Raw genomic sequence first — 20,253 nt, 5'->3', positions numbered from 1 at the left:
TAACTGTCTAATTCATTCATTGGTAAGTCTGTTTGCTTTGCTCATAAAGCTGTAACATGGGAATGTATAGCAAAAGCAGCGGTTGACTAAACCTAACTTTACAAAAAGCTGAGACTAACCCCAGGAAGAGCACATTTTTTAAAAATAAGGGAAACAAAAAATTTTGATCAACAATAATGTATTATATGTACCATAGAACAAAGAATACTTTATGCACTTCCCTATTAAATTAAAAAGCTCTAAATCCTACTGTGATATAGAAATATGTGAACATAAAATGAAGGAATCAATATTTAATAAGAATGTCACCTTACATTTGCAGAGAACTTTATATTTTAAAATGCTCCAACGAATACTCTCATTTGCACTATACTCAATTTCCAGACATGGAAAACGAGGTACCTGTATTAAAATGTAATAACAATTCCATGTCAGAACTCAACTGTGAGGCCATGACATGTTTCTCAGAGTCTCATTCAACAGCAAAGAATCTGTAAGAATAATATACATTTCTGCCAAAGGAAGTCTCTTTCTACATAAATAACAATTTCAGCGGAATTTTTTAGTGTTCACAACAACAGACATCTTTATTGATACTCTTTTATAACAATCTGTCTATATTTACATTCCCTCTAGAAACAAACCTCCTAGGCTGACAGCAATATTAGATATTTCACAGGATGTTTTCCTGCCTTTTTTACCTTTACTCCAATTTCTATTTACCCAGGTACTTCTTTTTTGTTAAAACTTTCGCTTATTTACTTGAAGATGTTTTAAACCCTAGGATTTAATTAAAGCAAAATTAGAACATCACAAATTAAAGTTCTACTAAACATGTAGATAAGTTTGTATTGTTGTATATTGTTTTGTTCTGCTTTGTTTAATAAACTGAGGCCCAGAAAGTTAAGTGTCTTACTCAAGGTAATCTAGTTAACTTGACCTCTTACTGGCCATTAATTTTGAAGTCAGCCAGACCTGTGTTTCTGACTTTGGCAACTTTGTACTTCCACAGAACAGGGATACTTACTGCAAAGAACTGTGAGGAGGATTAAATGAGAAAATTCTTGTAAAAAGCTGAGCACAGTAGCAAATTATGAATAAATGTTTGTTTGGAAGGTAATATAAGAGAATGCTCCTAATGGTGATAAATCAAATAAAAACTGTATAGTGTAACATAAATTTCACTAAAATGTTACATAAACATATAACGCCTAAATATTTTCCTTTTAATGCAAACATTTAATTAAAACGCAGAGTAAGGGCTTCCCTGGTGGTGCAGTGGTTGAGAGTCCACCTGCCGATGCAGGGGACACGGGTTCGTGCCCCAGTCTGGGAAGATCCCACATGCCGCGGAGCGGCTGGGCCCGTGAGCCATGGCCGCTGAGCCTGTGCCGGAGCCTGTGCTCCGCAATGGGAGAGGCCACAACAGTGAGAGGCCCGCGCATACCGCAAAAAAAAAAAAACGCAGAGTAAGACTCCAATCATAAACTTATCTATAATCTATCCTTGCTATCTAATCAAGGAAATGGACATTTTTGTTTCTTTTTCTAATCTAAATACCATTTCAAATACATGGAATCACTTTGCCATTTCTAAGAAACCTTGTATTTTGACTCAAAACTATCTACTCCAACAAGAAAAAAACAAACAACCCAATTCAAAAATGGGCAAAGGATTTGAATAGACATGTCTCCAAGGAAGATATACAAATGGTCAATAAGTACATGAAAAGATGCTCAACATTATTAGTCATTAGGGAAATGCAAATCAAAATCACAATTAGATACCACTTTACACCCATGAGGATGGCTATTATCAAAAAAACAAACAAGAAACAGAAAATAACAAGTGCTGGAGAAAATGTGAAGAAACTGGACCCTTGTACACGGCTGGTAGGAATGTAAGAGTGCAGCCACTATGGAAAACAGTTAAACATAGAATTACCATGTGATTCAGCAATTCCAACCTTAAGTATATATCCACAAGAATTAAAAGCAGAGATTCAGGGACTTCCTGGTGGTCCAGTGCTTAAGAATCCACCTTCCAATGCAGATGACCGGGTTTGGTCCCTGGTCAGGGAACTAAGATCCCACATGCTGCAGGGCAACTAAGCCCATGCACCGCAACTACTGAGCCAGCGCACTCCAGAGCCTGCACACCACAACTAGAGAGCCTGCGTGCAGCAAGTACTGAGCCCGTGAGCTCTGAGGCCCGTACACCACAACTAGAGAGAAGCCTGCGTGCGCCGCAATGAAGAGTTCGCATGCTGCAACAAAAAGATCCTGCATGCCGCAACGAAGACCCGACACAGCCAAATAAATAAATAAATGCAGAGATTCAAACAGATACTTGTATACCAGTGTTCATAGCAACATTACTCACAATAGCAAAAGGTGGAAATAGCCCAGAAGTCCAACAACAGAAAAACAGATTAAAAGAATATGCTGTGTACATACAATCGATCATTTGGCCTTAAAAAGAAATGAAATTCTGATACATACTACAACATAGTAGTCAGATTCTATTTTTAGCTTTGGGTCCTTTAAATTCCCCTGTACCCCTTATGGCAGCATGTAGTGCAGCTGCAAACGCCTCCAGATCATCATCCACTCTATCCTGCCTGTATGTAAGTTACCCACAACAAACTTCATAAATGCACTTTATGGAGTTGCCTGCTTTGTTTTTTGGTCTCAAAGTTCCTTCTCAGTTCAGAAAATATTATTCAGTATCTCTGCTTCCCAACATGGGTCAACAGTAGGCTATTAGTAGTTAAGTTTGGGGGAAGTCAAGAGCTATATGTGGATTTTTGACTGCTCGGCGGGGGGCGGGGGGGTGTCGGTGCCCCTAACCTCCACCTTGCTCAAGGGTCAAACATAATTACCAACCTACAAAGAGGGAACCAAGAAACTATATACCCAGACCTCACTCTCCTCCTATCCGCTGCCACTGGCCAAACCCTACTGGATACTAGAGCGAATGGAGCTAGTAGCATGTAGTCCATAAAGGTCAGCTTCTTGGAGCACAAGCAGGATGGAGAAGGGTAAAGAGTGAATACAGGGACTTCCCTGGCGGTCCAGTGATTAAGACTACACGCTTCCACTGCAGGGGGAATGGGTTCGATCCCTGGTCAGGGAACTAAGATCCCCACATGCCGCAGCAGCCAAAAACAAAAGAAGAGTGAATATAGAGGGGGCAAATGAAGACTATCGGGCACAATATGACATACTGCTTTCCTTCACATTTCTATTTTATTATACAAAAGGAGGAATTATAATCAACAGATTTTTCAGTACAAAGAAGTTGTTCCTGTTGCCACAAAAAGTAGGGAAGTGAATAGGTTAAAAAGAGAAAGGTTTTTTGTTGTTATTTAAAAAGAAAAGGAACGTACACATTTTTGACAAGAGGATTCAGTACACAGTCTGCCACAATACCCTTACAAACACAGAGATAAAATATGAAGAAAGAAAAAGGAACAATATACCAGAATATTAGAGCTAAAAGAGACCTTAGAAATTTTCAAATTTTCAGTACAAAAGGAAACTGGCCAGAGAGGATGATTCTTCAAGAAACGTCATCAAAATCATAAAGCTACTTAGCAGCAAAGTTGGAAACAGAAACTAGGTCTATAACTCCCATAACTCCTTGTCTAATTCTCTTCTCATCATACTTATACTATAGAAATAAAGCTGGAAATGCTTCATATTGGGAAAATTAACTAGCAAACAAGTTAAAAAACAATAACCACCACCAAGACTCATAGGTTAGCATGCTTCTTATAGTAGTAGAACCCTAGGTTTCCCACAATAACAATATTCTGCCCTCTACCCTCTTAACCGAAAAATGACACTTTGTGAATCTTAATACAGTACACGTAGTACCTAGAAGTTGAACAGAGACTTAACCTGAGCTTAAAGAAAATATGCAGTCAGGAAAGAAATTATCAATGAGTTGAGAGCCATTTTCCTATAGAGCATGAAATTAAAACCTCTGGGTTAAATAAGTAATGGGAGTAATCTAAAGCTTTGACAATTGAATTGCTCCTTCAAAAGCTAGGCTATATATGAAGAATGCATACTCCATTGGTCAGGATGAACACAAAAATCAATTCCTAAAAAGGACACTAATTACATACTTAGTTAAAAAAAAAAAGAGTAAAAATGGAGTATCTGGAAGACAAAACCCATAACATCAATTATAAAGAGAAACTAATGAAGAAAAAAAGGAGAGAGAAACTAAGTGTTAAGGATTAAATTATTTATAAAAGTAAAAGCAAATTAAAAATGGCTTCTTTTGGGACATCCCTGGTGGCGCAGTGGTTAAAATCTGCCTGCGAATGCAGGTGACACAAGATCGATCCCAGGCCCAGGGAGATCCCACATGCTGTGGAGCAACTAAGCCCATGTGCCACAACTACTGAGCCTGCACTCTAGAGCCCGTGTGCCACAACTACTGAAGCCCGTGCACCCTAGTGCCCGCCTGTTACAACTACTGAGCCCGCATGCTGCAACTACTGAAGCCTGTGCACCTAGAGCCTGTGCTCCGCAACAAGAGAAGCCACCGAAATGAGAAGCCCACGCACTGCAATGAAGGGCAGCCCCAACTCATTGCAACTAGAGAAAGCCCGCGCACAGCAACGAAGACCCAAAGCCAAAAAACAAAAAAAGGCTTCTTTTCCAGAAAAGAGAGCTATAAACGGGGCTTCCCTGGTGGTGCAGTGGTTAAGAATCCACCTGCCAATGCATGGGACATGGGTTCGAGCCCTGGTCCAGGAGGATCCCACATGCCACGGAGCAACTAAGCCCGTGTGCCACAACTACTAAGCCTGCACTCTAGAGCCTGTGAGCCACAACTACTGAAGCCCGCACGCCTAGAGCCTATGTTCCGCGACAAGAGAAGCCACTGCAATGAGAAGCCCACGCGCCACAACGAAGAGTAGCCCTCATCGCCACAACTAGAGAAAGCCTGCACGCAGCAACAAAGACCCAACTCAGCCCTAAATAAATAAATAAAATTTTTTAAAAAGAAAGATATTAACATCAAACCTTTATAGTTCATTTAAAAACTTTCAGACACTCAGAAAATTTCAAAGAATACTATTATGAACACCACATGTACATTACCTAGACTGAACAATTAACATTTCACCTATTTGCTTCGTCTATCCATATCTATCAGGCTATTTTTAAGGCAGACAACTTCAAAGTTACAGACATTAAAACACTTTAAATATTTCAATAATGTTTTCCTACATAACTACAATACCATTATCACACTTATTCAAATTAATTGCAATTTCCTAATATCTTCTAATAGTAGTACGTATTCAAACTTCCACAAAATATATAGCTGATTTTTCAAACTAGGATCCACACAAAAATCATGTATTATCTTTGGTTTTGTTTCTCCAATCTCTCTAATCTAGGACAGTTCCTTCATATACAACCTTTTTCTCCCCTGACCACCCTAATCTTATTTTATTAGCTATACATAACATAAAATTTATCCACACCCAGTAGAATGACTATTATATGTTTGTTTGTTTATTCATTATATGAAAGTGGAATCCTTAGGGAAAAAAACAAAAAAAGAAAGTGGAATCCTTGTGCACTGCTAATGGGAATGCAAGATGGTGCAGCCACTACAAAAAACAGTATGGCAATCCCTCAAAAAATTAAACATAGAATTACCATATGATCCAGCATTCCACTCTGGGGTATATACCCAAAAGAACTGAAAGCAGGAACTTGAACAGGTATTTGTACACCCATGCTTATAGCAGCACTATTCACAGTAGCCAAATGGTGAAAGCAACACAAGTGTCCATCAACATGAATGGATAAACAAAATGTGGTTTATAAATACAATGGAATATTACTCAGGCATAAAAAGGAAGGAAATCCTGACACATGCTCCAACATGTATGAATCTTGATGACATTATGCTAAGTGAAATAAATCAGTCACAAAAAGATAAACACTGTATGATTCTGCTTAGATGAGGCACCTAGAGTAGTCAAAATCACAGAGACAGAAAGTAGAATTGTGGTTGCCAGGGACTGGAAGGAGGGGTATTGGAGAGTTATTTAATGGATGCAGCAATTCACTTCTACATGATGAAAATAGCTCTTGAGATGGATGATAGTGATGGTTTCACAAGAATCTGAATGTATTTAATACCACTGAAGTGTACACTTAAAAAATGGTTAAGATGGGGCTTCCCTGGTGGCGCAGTAGTTGGGAGTCCGCCTGCCAATGCAGGGGACGCGGGTTCGTGCCCTGGTCTGCGAGGATCCCACGTGCCGCGGAGTGGCTGGGCCCGTGGGCCATGGCCGCTGGGCCTGCACGTCCAGAGCCTGTGCTCTGCAATGGGAGAGGCCACAACAGTGAGAGGCCCGCGTACCGCAAAAAAAAAAAAAAAAAAAAAAAGGTTAAGATGGTAAATTTTATATTATGTGTATTATACCACAATTTTTAAAACTGAAGAAAAAGGAAGGAAATTCTGATACATCCTGCAACATGCATGAACCTTAAAGACTTACATAAAGTGAAACAAGCCAATCACAAAAAGACAAATACTATACGATTCCACATATATGACAAACCTACAGTAGTGAAATTCAAAGAAACAGAAAGTAGTATGGTGATGCCAGAGACTGAGGGGAGAAGGAAGTAGAGAGTTATTGTTTAATGGGTATAGTTTTCTGTTTGGGAAGAAGAAAAAATTCCAGAAATGAATGGTGGTGATAATTGTACAACAATGCAAATACACTTTATGCCTGCCAATTGTATACTTTTAAATGTTTTTTTTAAATGGTAATTTTTTTAAAACAGTGGTAAAATATACATGAAATTTACCATTTTAACCACTTTAAAGCTTATATTAAGTATATTCACCACACTGTGCAATCACAGCACAACCCTAATTTTTTAACAGAACAGGACATCTATATTGCATTTCTCAAATTCTGTATTTATCTAATTGCTTCCTTGTAGAATGGTTTAAATATTTCTCTAGCCCCTTTATTTCCTGTAAACTGGAAGTTACATCTTGACTTAAGTTTTCTTCTCCCATGTCTAATCTGCCATTAATAACATCAAGTGTATCTTTCATCTCACACCGTAGTTTCCATCTCTGGAGGTTCAGTTGGGTCTTTTTCATATCTTCCGTGTTTCTATTTAAACATTCAATCTTTCTTCTAGTTACCTGACCATACAGAATACAGTTTTAAAAAACTGTTTTACCATCCCTCTCCACTAATTCTATCACCTGTGTCCTTCTGTTTCAGTTTTCATTGTTTTTCTTGTCATTATGAGTCATATTTTCCTGCTCCTTTGCATGCCTAGTAATTTCTGATTGGATGCCAGACACTGAATTTTACCTTTTTGGGTGCTGGATATTTTTGTATTCCTGAATCTATTCTTGAGCTTAGTTCTAGGACATGAATATGTTACTTAGAAACAGTTTGACTGTTTCAGGTCTTGCTTTTAAGTTTTTTGGCTGGGTCAGAGCAGTGTTTAGTTTAAGACTAATTTACCCCACTGTGGTTTGGCTTTCTGTAGCTTGTTACCAACAGTTAACCTTGATCCAAGAATATTAAATGCAAAATTCCAGAAATAAACAATCCATAAGTTTTCAACTATGTGCTATTCTCAGTAGCCTGATGAAATCTCACACTGTCCCACTCCATGCCCCGTCCCCTGTACCGCCTGCCCCCCGTATGAATCGTCCCTTTGTCCATCATATTCATGCTTGATGTGCTACTCACCAGTTAGCATATACAGGCTTTGGTACTCCCCAGTTTCAGGCATCCACTGGGGGTCTTCGAATGTATCACCCACAGATAAGGGGAGACTACTGTACTCCACCTGGTGACCTGTTAAAATATATTCCACTCTGGCTGGTAGGAAAAAACACTATCCCTGCCTTTGTTCGCTCTTTTCAGGTAGTTCTTTTCCTAGCCTCGGGTAGTTTCCTCACATGTAGTCACTGATCAATTCTCAGCTGAATACATGAGGGTTCTCCCTCCTTCTGGCTCTCTCATCTCTAGCATTCTGCCCAGCAAACTCCAGCTGTCTTGGCCTCCCCAGACTCTCTCAATTCAGGAAGACCACTGTGCTCTGCCTGGGTTCGCCCTCCCTACTCTGCAGCTGGGAAATGCTCTCCAGGCAGCAAGCCAGAACAATCACAGAGCTCACCTCCGTTTGTTTCCCATCTCTCAGGGATCACTGTCCTTTGCTGCACAATATCCAAAATCCAGGAAACAACTGTTTTGTATATTTTGTCTCCCCTTTTAGCGGCTCCAGGTGGGAGGGTAAATATGGTCCCTGTTACTCCTTCTTCACAGGAAATGGAAGTTAAGATCAATTTTTCTGTCCCTTTTATTCCTCATTGTCTTTGTAAATTATTTTAAAGCAACTCTCAGACATGGTATCATTTCACTGCTATATAGTTTAGTATGCCTCTCCAAAAATATCGACTTTCTTTTTAGATAAACATGTCACTGTTATACTTAACAAATTTAACAATAATTCCCTGGTATCATCTAATGTCCAGTCCATATTCCAATTTCCCCAACTTTTCAAAAAATTCTTTTGCTTGTAAACAACTGGTTGTTCAAATTCTCTTTAATGCTAGCATCTAATGAACACTACTCTGTGAGGGATACTATGCTAAATGTTTGATATCCATTACCTTATTTAATCTCAATAACCCTGAGCTAAGTATTATTATCACTTCTATTTTACTGAGAAGGACACCAAAACTCAACACTTTTAAGAAATTTGCCAGTGGATGGCAGGGGAGAGTTTCTCTGATCTCAAGGCCATTGCTCTTAACCATTATGCTTCATTACCATCTCAGGAATTATGAGGATATAAAGTCAGATGATATCAATGCTTAAGTTGATAATCAAATTCTGAAACAACTTAATTTAAATGTTATCACAGATCAAAGACCCAAGAAAATTAGCAATGCTTCTTTATTTGAAATACATTACAATAGAATCTACTTGATCATTTTTAAAAATACAATTTCCAAATCTAAAAGTAAGTTTTATTTGAACAAGGAACATGATTGAAATACAAATTAACTATCATCTGAAACTAGCAAATGTAGATATAAGTGTATTTATAATAATCCACAACAATTCTGTCAAATAGAATGTGTTGGGATGATAGAAATGTTTCATATCTGCACTGTTCAACACAGTAACCACTAAAACAACCCAATCAAAAAATGGGAGGAAGACCTAAATAGACATTTCTCCAAAGAAGACATACAGATGGCCAAGAGGCACATGAAAAGATGCTCAACATCGCTAATTATTAAAGAAATGCAAATCAAAACTATAATGAGGTATCACCTCACACCTGTCAGAATGGCCATCATCAAAAAATCTACAAACAATAAATGGTGGAGAGGGTGTGGAGAAAAGGGAACCCTCTTGCACTGTTGGTGGGAATGTAAATTGATACAGCCACTATGGAGCACAGTATGGAGGTTCCTTGAAAAACTAAAAATAGAATTACCATATGATCCAGCAATCCCACTACTGGGCATATACCCAGAGAAAACCATAACTCAAAAAGACACATGCACCCCAATGTTCACTGCAGCACTATTTACAATAGCCAGGTCATTGTAGCAACCTAAATGCCCATCGACAGACAAATGGGTAAAGAAGATTTGGTACATATATACAATGGAATATTACTCAGCCATAAAAAGGAACGAAATTCGGTCATTTGTAGAGATGTGCATGGACCTAGAGACCGTCATAGAGAGTAAGTCAGAAAGAGAAAAACAAATATTGTATAGTAACACATATATGTGGAATCTACAAGAATGGTACAGATGAACCTGTTTGCAAGGCAGAAATAGAGACACAGACATAGAGAACAAACGTATGGACACCAAGGTGGGGATGGGGCGGTGGGATGAATTGGGAGATTGGGATTGACACATATACACTAACTAATATGTATAAAATAGATAACTAATGAGAACCTGTTGTATAGCACAGGGAACTCTACTTCACTTCACTATACAGTAGAAACTAACACAACATTGTAAAACAACTATACCCCAATTACCTAAAGTCACCATAAATTCTGATCTGAACTTCCAAGGTGCTCAATGCTTAGCTTCCCTTGCATAGTGAAGGAACAGGCTATCTTCCACTTACTGAGCTTTACTGAGCTCAGAGTTTGTGTAAAATTCACTCAATACCTTCCCCCAGCCTGACAGTTATACTTGGAGGAGGCAATCTTTACTTTTTATGTTTTTTTAATTGAAGTATAGTTAATTTACAGTGTTGTGTTAGTTTCAAGTATACAGCAAAGTGATTCAGTTATACACACATATATGTATGTGTGTGTCTATATATATATATATATATATATATATATATATATATTCTTTTTCAGATTCTTTTCCACTTTAGGTTATTACAAGATATTGAGTATAGTTTCCTGTGCTATATAGTATGTCCTTGTTGTTTACCTATTTTATATATTGTAGTATATATATGTTAATTCCAAACGCCTAATTTATCTCTCCCCTGCCCCAGCCCCACTATCCCCTTTGATAACCATAAGTTTGTTGTCTGTGAGTCTGTTTCTGTTTTGTAAATAAGTTCATTTGTATCATTTTTCAGATTCTACATATAAGTGATATCATATGTTTGTCTTTCTCTGTCTGACTTACTTCACTTAATATGATTGTCTCTAGGTCCATCCATGTTGCTACAAATGGCATTATTTCATTCTTTTTTATGGCTGAGTAATATTCTGTTGTATATGTGTACCACATCTTCTTTACCCATTCATCTGTCAATGAACATTTAGGTTGTTTCCATATCTTGGCTATTGTAAATGGTGCTGCTGTCAACACTGGGGTGCATGTATCTTTTCCAATTAGAGTTTTCATCTTTTCCAGATACACGGCCAGGAGTGGGTTGCAAGATCATATGGTAACTCTATTTTTAGTTTTTTAAGGAACCTCCACACTGTTCTCCATAGTGGCTGCACCAGTTTACACTCCCACCAACAGTGTAGGAGGGTTCATTTTTTTCTACACACCCTCTCCAGCATTTATTATTTGTAGATTTTTTGATGATGGACATTCTGACTGGTGTGAGGTGATACCTCATTGTAGCTTTCATTTGCATTTCTTTAATACTTAGTGATATTGAGCAGCTTTTCATGTGCCTGTTGGCCATCTGGATGTTTTCTTTGGAAAAATGTCTATTTAGGTCTTCTGTCCATTTTTTTGACTGGGTTGTATTCTTTATATATATCAAGCTGTGTGCGCTTAAGCAATCTTTAAAAACTTAGGCAGTCTGCTAATAATTATGTAGTTTAAACAAAGTTTTCTCATTTATTGCTATATCTGCAGTATAGAATTTTAAAACCTGCTAAAATCAAGACAAACTGAATAAAGAACCATCTTGCTAATTCTGCAGACACCTATATATTTTAAACTCTCTGGGGCTAAGCATTCTGAAATTGGGAAAATAAACTCTTCTAGACATTTTTTGTCATTGTTATTATTAACAATTACATTTAATGAGAATCTACTACATCCTAGGCACTTGGCATATGTTAATTAATCCTTACAAGACCCTTATGAGATAGGTATTATCATCTCCATTTGTAAATGAAATAATCTCAAGTTCAGAAAGATTAAGTAACTTGCTCAACATCAAGAAGTGATGGAGTTGGGTTTTAGAATATAGACCTGCCTGTCTAAACTAAAGCCCGTTAGCCAATTGTTAGCCACCAATGTTAGCAATTAAAGTTCATTCAAATGTCCATTGAATCAAGCTACTAACATCTTTTAAATGAAAACAAGAGTAAACAATATGTTGCTTCTATTATATTTTCTCTTAAAATATAATGAGTTGTCAGAATAATCCATAAAGATATAAAACCAGACATTAATGTTAACTGTAGATTTAAAGTTAACACCCAGTGACAACAATTAGCGACAATTATCTTTTATATTTTATACAATGCTCAAACTGAAGTCGTTTCTATGCAGATTTTTGAACACGGAATAATTAAAAGAATCAGCATGTAATCATATTTACTATATACACTTAAATATTTAAAACTTTTATTTACTGTTTATAAACTACAGTTTATATAATCAAGTTCACCCACAGTACAAAAAATACTTACCAATAATCAATTTTAACAAGCTGGCCAAATATACAATATATTTAAAGTTAGAAAACCTGAATACTCCAGAGCATGTGTACTTATACATGTAATAACAATACAAATAGGCGCAAAGAGTTTAAATTTCAAGTTTTATAAATTAATAAAATAATACACATTAAAAAAGGAAAAATCAACATGTAAATTTTAAAATACAATTAATTTATACTGGGAAAGGAAAGAAATTATTTTTTTTAAATATATGTAAAATTATTTTAGTGAACATCTGCTGTTTTTGTCTGCCCAGCAATCTTTCTGCCTTCTCTAGGAAATGATACCTCAATTTTCCTTTAGGAACTGTATGTCACCTACCCTTAATTCATGTGGTTTGAAAATGTATCCCCCTCCACCCCACTCCAGGGTGGGAATAAGATCCAATCCTGGCCACACAAAGCACTCCATCTGTCTGGGCACAGAGATTGCCTCTAAGATGGGTAATGACCCAAGTCAGGCCAAGGAGACTCCCACACAGTAGTTTGGTGTTATCATAGAGAAAGGGAAATCTCTCTTCTGGAGTTTCTGAGGTTGTAGGATGTAAGCCTAATACTATTAGTACCATTTTTCCCAGGGACTCTGACTCCAGACTCTACTTTTCCACACTGATTCCCAAAAATGCAAGGGGAACTAGTGGTTACCTGGTGGCAGGGAAAGGATAAATTAGGATTTCAACTTTGTGTCATACTTTCTACAATGTTTTTATTTTTCAAAAATAAGCACATATTACTTTTATAATAGGAAATATAAAACATTTAAAAATACTACCCCTGTGTTTTCTTCTCAAATATGCTGAGATATCAATATTTCATGTTTTAAAAGCATTAATAATTTTCTCATAATTTACCAAAGTGAGTAAACATCTACTTAAAAAGAATCAGCTTTTTCCCTTGGCACGAAATCAAGCTATTTTCATTTTGAGTGGGCGGAAAAAAGCTGTGAGTAAACTTTTTTTAAAAATTGGCTCTCTTTTAAAGGAAATAGTAAAAAACTCTACTCCTTACGGAAAAAAAAATGGTAAACATTCAGCAATTGCTGCAGCCATTGTAAAAATTGCTCAAGAGGGAAAACTAAAGATTGAAAGTGGCCAAATTAGGTATAATAACTTTATCACTTTTGTCCTATAATTCTGAATAATATAAAATCTTAAGTGTCTGTTAAATCTTTCAGTTATAATTATTTTACATAATATTGCATTATGGGAGAAATTACATACCATTGTTAAATACAGGAAAGTCACTCTCAAAATGCACCCCTTGGAAATGTTAAAAAGTCTACTGAATATAGTAAATGTTCTATAGATTATAAATGAAGATAGCAATACACTCTTTTGTTCTCTTGCTCTTATTAGTTTCTATCACTCTTTCCTTTTCTCCCCAGGCACAAAACCAACTCCTGAATCTTTCCTTTTTGTTAGCATTACTTTGTGTCTTATAATCCTCAGTAAGGACACTTAGAGCAGCTGGAGGCCAGAGCCACCTTCTCACAAACAAGTGGCAGTGGGTTCTAAAAATTTTCTAGAATAAGGCAATATTTAACAAGCTCAATACCTTACCCAACGCTAGGAAGATAACGGGTAGTCGAACTGGCCAACACCTGTCTCAAGATGCTGACATTTTATTAATTTGTCATACAGTTTAATGAAACCTAAGCTCTCCTACAGCTATCAACCCCAAACTGTTTCACTCCTTTCTACTGCTAGATCACTTGCACATGTAACTCAAAGGAATACTTTAACATAAACGAAGGTATACCCAAGAAACTGCCCCCAAACCGATAGACACATCTATTGATACTTATAAAACAGAAATAAAATAGGACTTTCCAGGTACCACAAGGAAAATAAAGTATTTTACTCTAGTCCCTTAACTATAATATGGTTATTCTACTTATATTTACAAATATCTACAATACTTTTTAGGCATCTGAAAGAGAAGATAAAGAAACCATAAACCATAACATAACAGATATCGCAACCTAAAGAACAGTTCGTTTTAAACTCTTTTCCCAACAGTCACACTGAGTCAATAACGCCCGGCTCATTCTCAAAGCATCGTATTGTGGGCCAGGACAGTATGGTGAGAAGGAAACTCGACAGAGAATGAAAACTGGTTACGGCACTGGGAAAGAGAAAAACTGAACAGTCCAAGAAGCCTGCACTTTGTTATGTTCCTTCAGGTCCCAGTGATTTTTCCACTTCTTTCTTCGTTTCAAAGATTAACACTTCCCCCATAAGAGATCTAACTGTAAACTCCGCACCCACTTCCAACCACATCCACAAATCCCAAGGATGTGTCCCTGGTCACCCGTGAGAAGAGGGACGTCGACGCTCAAGTGAACCCTGAGGTTGGGAACTCGGTAGAAGTTCTCCTGGCACAGGGAGAAGGGACTGGGTGAGGTGAAGGAAAGCTGAGGAAGGGAAGCAGGCAGGATTAAGGACTGCTCTCAAACCCCTAAACTGAGCACATCAGGGAGAGACAGCTATCCCGCTCGACCAGAGAAGTCGCCTGACCCCAGAGCAGACAAACAGCCGGAAACAGCCGGCCCCGGAGGTCAAGTCCCTAAAGCTGTTTCGCATCCCCTTCCCTTTCGTCTTTCCTAAAAGGCTGTCTCCTCATACCCTTCAGAGTCCAGGACTTACCCGTCCACGCTGGAGCTCCAGCTGCTTCTCCGTCAAAGCCGCCCACCTCTGAAAACCATAGAGACGAAGAAACAGGCGAGACCAGCCTCCAGCTCCACCGCCCATCCTCACGTGACGCTCCTAGCCGCTGAGCCTGTCGGGATCGTGGTGAAATGCGTGTGGGAGGGGCACGGAGGAAAAGGAGTGGGGAGAGCCCAGGGAGGCAACCGGCCCCGCCCCGGCCTCGGGCCCCGCCCCGGCCTCGGGCCCCGCCCCCTCAGTGTTTAGGCGGGAAGGTGAGAGAGTACTCAGAAGCTCTCTGGCCGTTTCTCTGGCGTTCGTCCCTCCCCGCCCCCGACACACAAGGGGTACAGGAGTCTTTTAAAGAGATTTATTGTGCCTGCTGCCACCTTGTTGGTACCCTTTTACGTGTTGGCTAAGCAGAAAGGAGTCAGTGAAAAGGAAATTGGACCACAGTAAGTTGGGAATTGTTCTTTTCGAACTGCATCTATGAGATTTAGGCGTCTGACAAAATTTGCCTATTTCTTGACCTTGAAGTTTTTTCTAATTTAGAAACCGCCTCACCGCTTCCTCTACTGTGAGGTTTCTCAAATGTTCTCTTTGCAAACTAATGTTATTGGAGAGTTTAGTCGGTAAGCTGTTAGGAGCATGTTTTTCTCTGATGTTGTTATCCGAACTGAGGCTCCAGAGGGGTCTTCTCTTCTGCTGTGGAAATAGAATGACAATATTTTGATAATGATATGACAGAACTTTTAAATAAAAATTTCTTCAAGAATTTACTTAGAGCTGTAGAAAAGCTGCAACCATGGAAACAAAAGGAGGCAGACAGAACTATCACTGGGTTAAGTTGTGAAGTAAGCAGAACAACTATTCTCCATTTCTTCTCAAAGGACCGTCCCTCCCCACTACCCTAAGAACGACAAATTATTGTGTTCATGGCACTGCTGCTAGCACTTTACAGGCAACCCAATGTTTCTTTACAACCACCCTGTCGATGGAAACTTTTTTTCCATTGCAGGTAGGGAAGCAGGTGAAGACCCTTAAGTGACTCAAAAAATGCTGGAGCTGGTAAAGACCTAATCGAAAGGTCACCAAGGACATCTTAAGCCGTTTTCTTCAATCTGCTGTCCTCTGAATCTACTTGCCACAGGAGTTAGGAATCTGCTGATTTGCTTCTCAGCTATCAAAATGTGCCTTTTCTGTGTTACTTTCCATTTAGAACCTGTTCTCTGTTAAATGATAAATCTGATAAAGACATCCTTCCAGGTTTACTAGCAGGCACTTAGCACGGTATCCTTCTCAGGCAGCATGTCCATTCACGCTAATGATGGGAATTTCAAGTTGTGTCATAGATTACTCTCCAGAACTCTGGGGGCTCCTGGAATCTTAACTCGTAGCTCAGTCAAGTGTGTCTCAGAATAAGAAAAAGAAAGTTATCAATAATATTTATATATATATAAGTTATAAATGTTGAACAAAGATCAATTTTTAATACTTGGTGAAATTCAATACTGATTTCGGTCAAAATTTGTCTGTATAAAACTAAATAACCAGTTCAGCTAATTATTAAGTAACCTGTAAAAACATAAATCGCTGGTCTCAAACTCTTTGGTCTCAGGACCCCTTTACACTATTAAAAATTATTAACGACCCCAAACAACTTTTGTTTATGTATGTATAACTATCAATACCTATTGTGTTTTAGAAATTAGAACTGGAAATTTTTATTTTTTTTCGGTACGCTGGCCTCTCACTGCTGTGGCCTCTCCCGTTGTGGAGCACAGGCTCCGGACGCGCAGGCTCAGCGGCCATGACTCACGGGCCCAGCCGCTCCGCGGCATGTGGGATCTTCCCGGACCGGGGCACGAACCCGTATCCCCTGCATCAGCAGGTGGACTCTCAACCACTGCGCCACCACTGAAGCCCAATTTTTAATTTTTTTGGTCATTAAAAATAAGCCCATTATATGTTAACATAAACAACATATTTTTTAATAACTATATATTTTCAAAAATATAAGTGAAGCATGGTTTTACATTCTTGTTAATTTCTTAATGTCTAGCTTATAGAAGACAGATGATTCTCATATTTTTCTTCATTAATATGCTTCAATATCACTCATCACGTAGCCTCTGGGAAACTCCACTGTACACTCAGAGAATGAAAATGATAAAGGCAAATAACAGCTTCTTATTATTAGGAAAAAAGTATTGACCTTATAGGTCACCAGAAAGGATTTCAGGGAACCCCTGGAGTCCATGGACCATATTTTGAGAACCTCTGTTTTAAACCATACAAATATTAGCTACTTTTTTTTTTTAAACCATTTGTCATCAAGTGGAACATTTAGTGGAAAGAGGAACAAGACAGAGGTAATTTATAGAATAAACCAATCTTGTAAACGGGAGTATTCTTTCTTCATTTATCAGGAGCATAGAGTAAGTTAGCAGAATTCAGGTTCATAACTGAACACAACTACATTCTGCATTAGAAATCAGTCCACCAATCCAATACTGTCTTTCAGCTTGCTATGCAAGGAGGTTCCTGTCACATGAATATATAATATCACTAAAGTGGGTTTATATCCCCTGCACAAACTAATATTAAGACTCAAATAAAATTTGAAGTTAAAATTATTTTCTTAAGCATATATTGAATGTCTACTATATGCAAGGCTCATAATAGGTGCTGGGCTTATAAAAATTTATAAGCACAGTTCCTGCCCTCAGGCAACTTATGTATATATAATGAGACTTACACCCTGGAATAAATGTATTTTCTGCCACGTTCAGTAGTTCCCAAATCAGCTTTATGATCAACTGTCTCAGAATTATCTGGGGAGATTTTAAAGATACATATTCTTAGAGTAAGAGATATGATGTTTAAGTGCACCAGGGTGATGCTCAGGAATTTGGATTTTTAAAAAGTGACCCGAGTATTCCCATATAATGATGGGTTTGGGAATGAATACAAAGTACATGCAACAGAGAAGTGGACTTGGTCTTTGTCCCTAGTACCATCACACATAAAATGTGATCTCTTTATTTCATCTTCAGTATTTCAAAAGTATATCGTTGTTCAAAGACCCGTGTTATCAACAGAGTACATATTTAATTTCATTCAGTTAAAATAGAAATTGATGTACTTATTTCAAACATTTTATAGTTCATCTGCCTTTATCACATAAAAATAATGTGAGATGTTACCACAGCAGTTTGCAGCACAAGAAGCAAAACATCTTTTGCAACAAGAATCTGATGACAAAAAGTGTTATTTTATAGAGCTTTGATTCAATTTCTTTAAAATGAATTCAGTGAGATGTCCCATGTTTCATTACACTTATCTTCAGGATTCCACAGATTAGCTTATAGTATTTCAAAACCTACGCAATCTTCCATCACAAATTTCTTTTGAGGATATATTATATTCAAGCAACTATTGAGAGACTATGATCCATAGTTGCTATTGCAATCTGTGTTCTTTGCTAATATTGTAGCCAGAATTATATTCAAGTAAATATGAAAAAATTTAAAAATAAGCTTAATGTTTCCTTTCTTCTTACCACAAAGGAAAAAAAAGGAAATAGCTAAATCAGCCGTAAATATGATGATTTATAAAAATTGATATATATTCCTCTCGATCTTATGATTGAAAATAACTTCAAAATTAAAGACTCCCTACACAGATCTTGATTTCTAAATAACTTTCCCCATGACAAGGAATCAAAGCTTCTTGAAGAAATGGCTGATTTCAGGGCTAGAGCAGGAAGGTACAAGATGATCTGGAATATCTTGTTGGGCCAGAAATAAGAAAGTGCTCAAAAAATAAAATGGGGGCATGCCAACAGCAACCAGCTTGAAGGACCTCTCACTGGGCAAATCTGGGGTAACTAGAGTATGAAAATAAGAACAGTAATGAATTATGATCTATTGAATAAAATAAGAATTCATTCATATATTCCAATGAGAGAGAGAAAGAGAGGGAGATGGGGGAAAAGGAAAGCTGTTCTCTAAAGAAAATGCCCCCTGATAAATACAGAGAGAGTGGTGGAGTTGGAAAATCACCATTTTGCAACTATCATAGAAAAGATTGGTTTGGAAAACATCATCAATGGATTCTAAATCTAGGGGGAAATTTTGATAAGCAGTATACTTTCAGATCTTCAAAGTATCTCTCCACAGATTGTATATTTGTTAAAAGGGGGAAAAAGTAACTATACAGTGGAGAAACTAGGCAACACTTTGATCAGTGACCATATGCCTCCTGATGTGATACCCTGAGAAAGATATAATATCACTTGAATCTAATCGTGAGGAAACATCAACCAAACCCATATTGAAGAACATTCTATTAAATAACTGTCATGAGGGGGACTTCCATGGTGGTCCAGTGGTAAAGAATCCGCCTTCCAATGCAGGGGACGCGGGTTCTATCCCTGGTCGTGGAGCTAAGATCCCACATGCCACGGGGAAACTAAGCCCGCACGCCACAACTTTGGAGCTTGCGTGCCTCAATGAGAGAGCCAGTGTGCTGCAAACTACAGAGCCCATGTGCCCTGGAGCCCACAGGCCACAACTAGAGAGAGAAAACCCTCTACAGGCCACAACTAGAGAGAAGCCTGCGCACCACAACAAAAGATCCCACATGCTGCAACTAAGACCCGACACAGCCAAGAAAATAAAAAAATAAAATAAATAAATATTTTAAAATAAATAAATGTCATGAAAGACCCCCCCCTCCAAAATGCTGAGGAACTGTTACATATAAAAGGGACTAAAGAGACTTGGCAAAGTCGATACGTGATCTAAACTGGAACTTGTACCACAGCAGGGGAAATACTATAAAAGATTTATTGAAACAGTTGACACAATTGGAATATGGACCATAGATTAGAAAAAAGTAGCTCCCACATTTGATAACTATGTGGTGATTATATAAAGTAATATATATATTTATAGTAAATATACACCGAGGTATGAAGAGGTAAGGAGGCATAATACATGCAATCTATTCTCAAATTGTTCAGAAAAAGAAAATGAAAATATCTAGAGAGAGAGAATGCAAATGCAGCAAAATGTTAAAAGTTGGTGAACTTGAATAAATAATATTCAGGAGTTCTCTCTCCTATTCTTGCAATCTTTCTGTAAGTTTAAATTGTTTTTAAAAAGAAAAAAGTTAAGGGCTCTCCAATTTCTCTCTCTTAGACTTCATTCCAAAATGGGCTAGAACATTCATCATGAACCTTTTAATTTATTTAGTTTTTTTATTTCCACTATTATTACTAGTCAGGTGGTAATTATCTTTTATAATTTTAGTTGATTATATACTACCAGTAAGAAGGAAAGCAACTGACATTACAAAAGGCAAAAACAATTCCTTTTTTTAATTAAATAGTATATT

General features: G+C 37.7%; 1 protein-coding gene across 3 annotated transcripts in view; it reads right to left on the bottom strand.

Annotated features, from left to right (window-relative positions):
- Positions 1 to 15,011, bottom strand: part of MICU1 (mitochondrial calcium uptake 1) — a 193,504-nt gene extending 178,493 nt beyond the window's left edge. For all 3 annotated transcript variants that reach the window (XM_067710605.1, XM_067710607.1, XM_067710606.1), the window contains exon 1: positions 14,854 to 15,011. The gene's annotated coding sequence lies outside the window, so the exon portion shown is untranslated. The remainder of the gene's footprint in view (positions 1 to 14,853) is intronic.
- Between the last annotated feature and the right edge of the window lie 5,242 nt (positions 15,012 to 20,253).

This window comes from Pseudorca crassidens, chromosome 16, assembly GCF_039906515.1.
Source record: "Pseudorca crassidens isolate mPseCra1 chromosome 16, mPseCra1.hap1, whole genome shotgun sequence".
NCBI classification, from domain to species: Eukaryota; Metazoa; Chordata; class Mammalia; order Artiodactyla; family Delphinidae; genus Pseudorca; species Pseudorca crassidens.
Note: the sequence above shows the minus strand (reverse complement) of the source record. Positions and strands in the feature narration are given on the sequence as shown.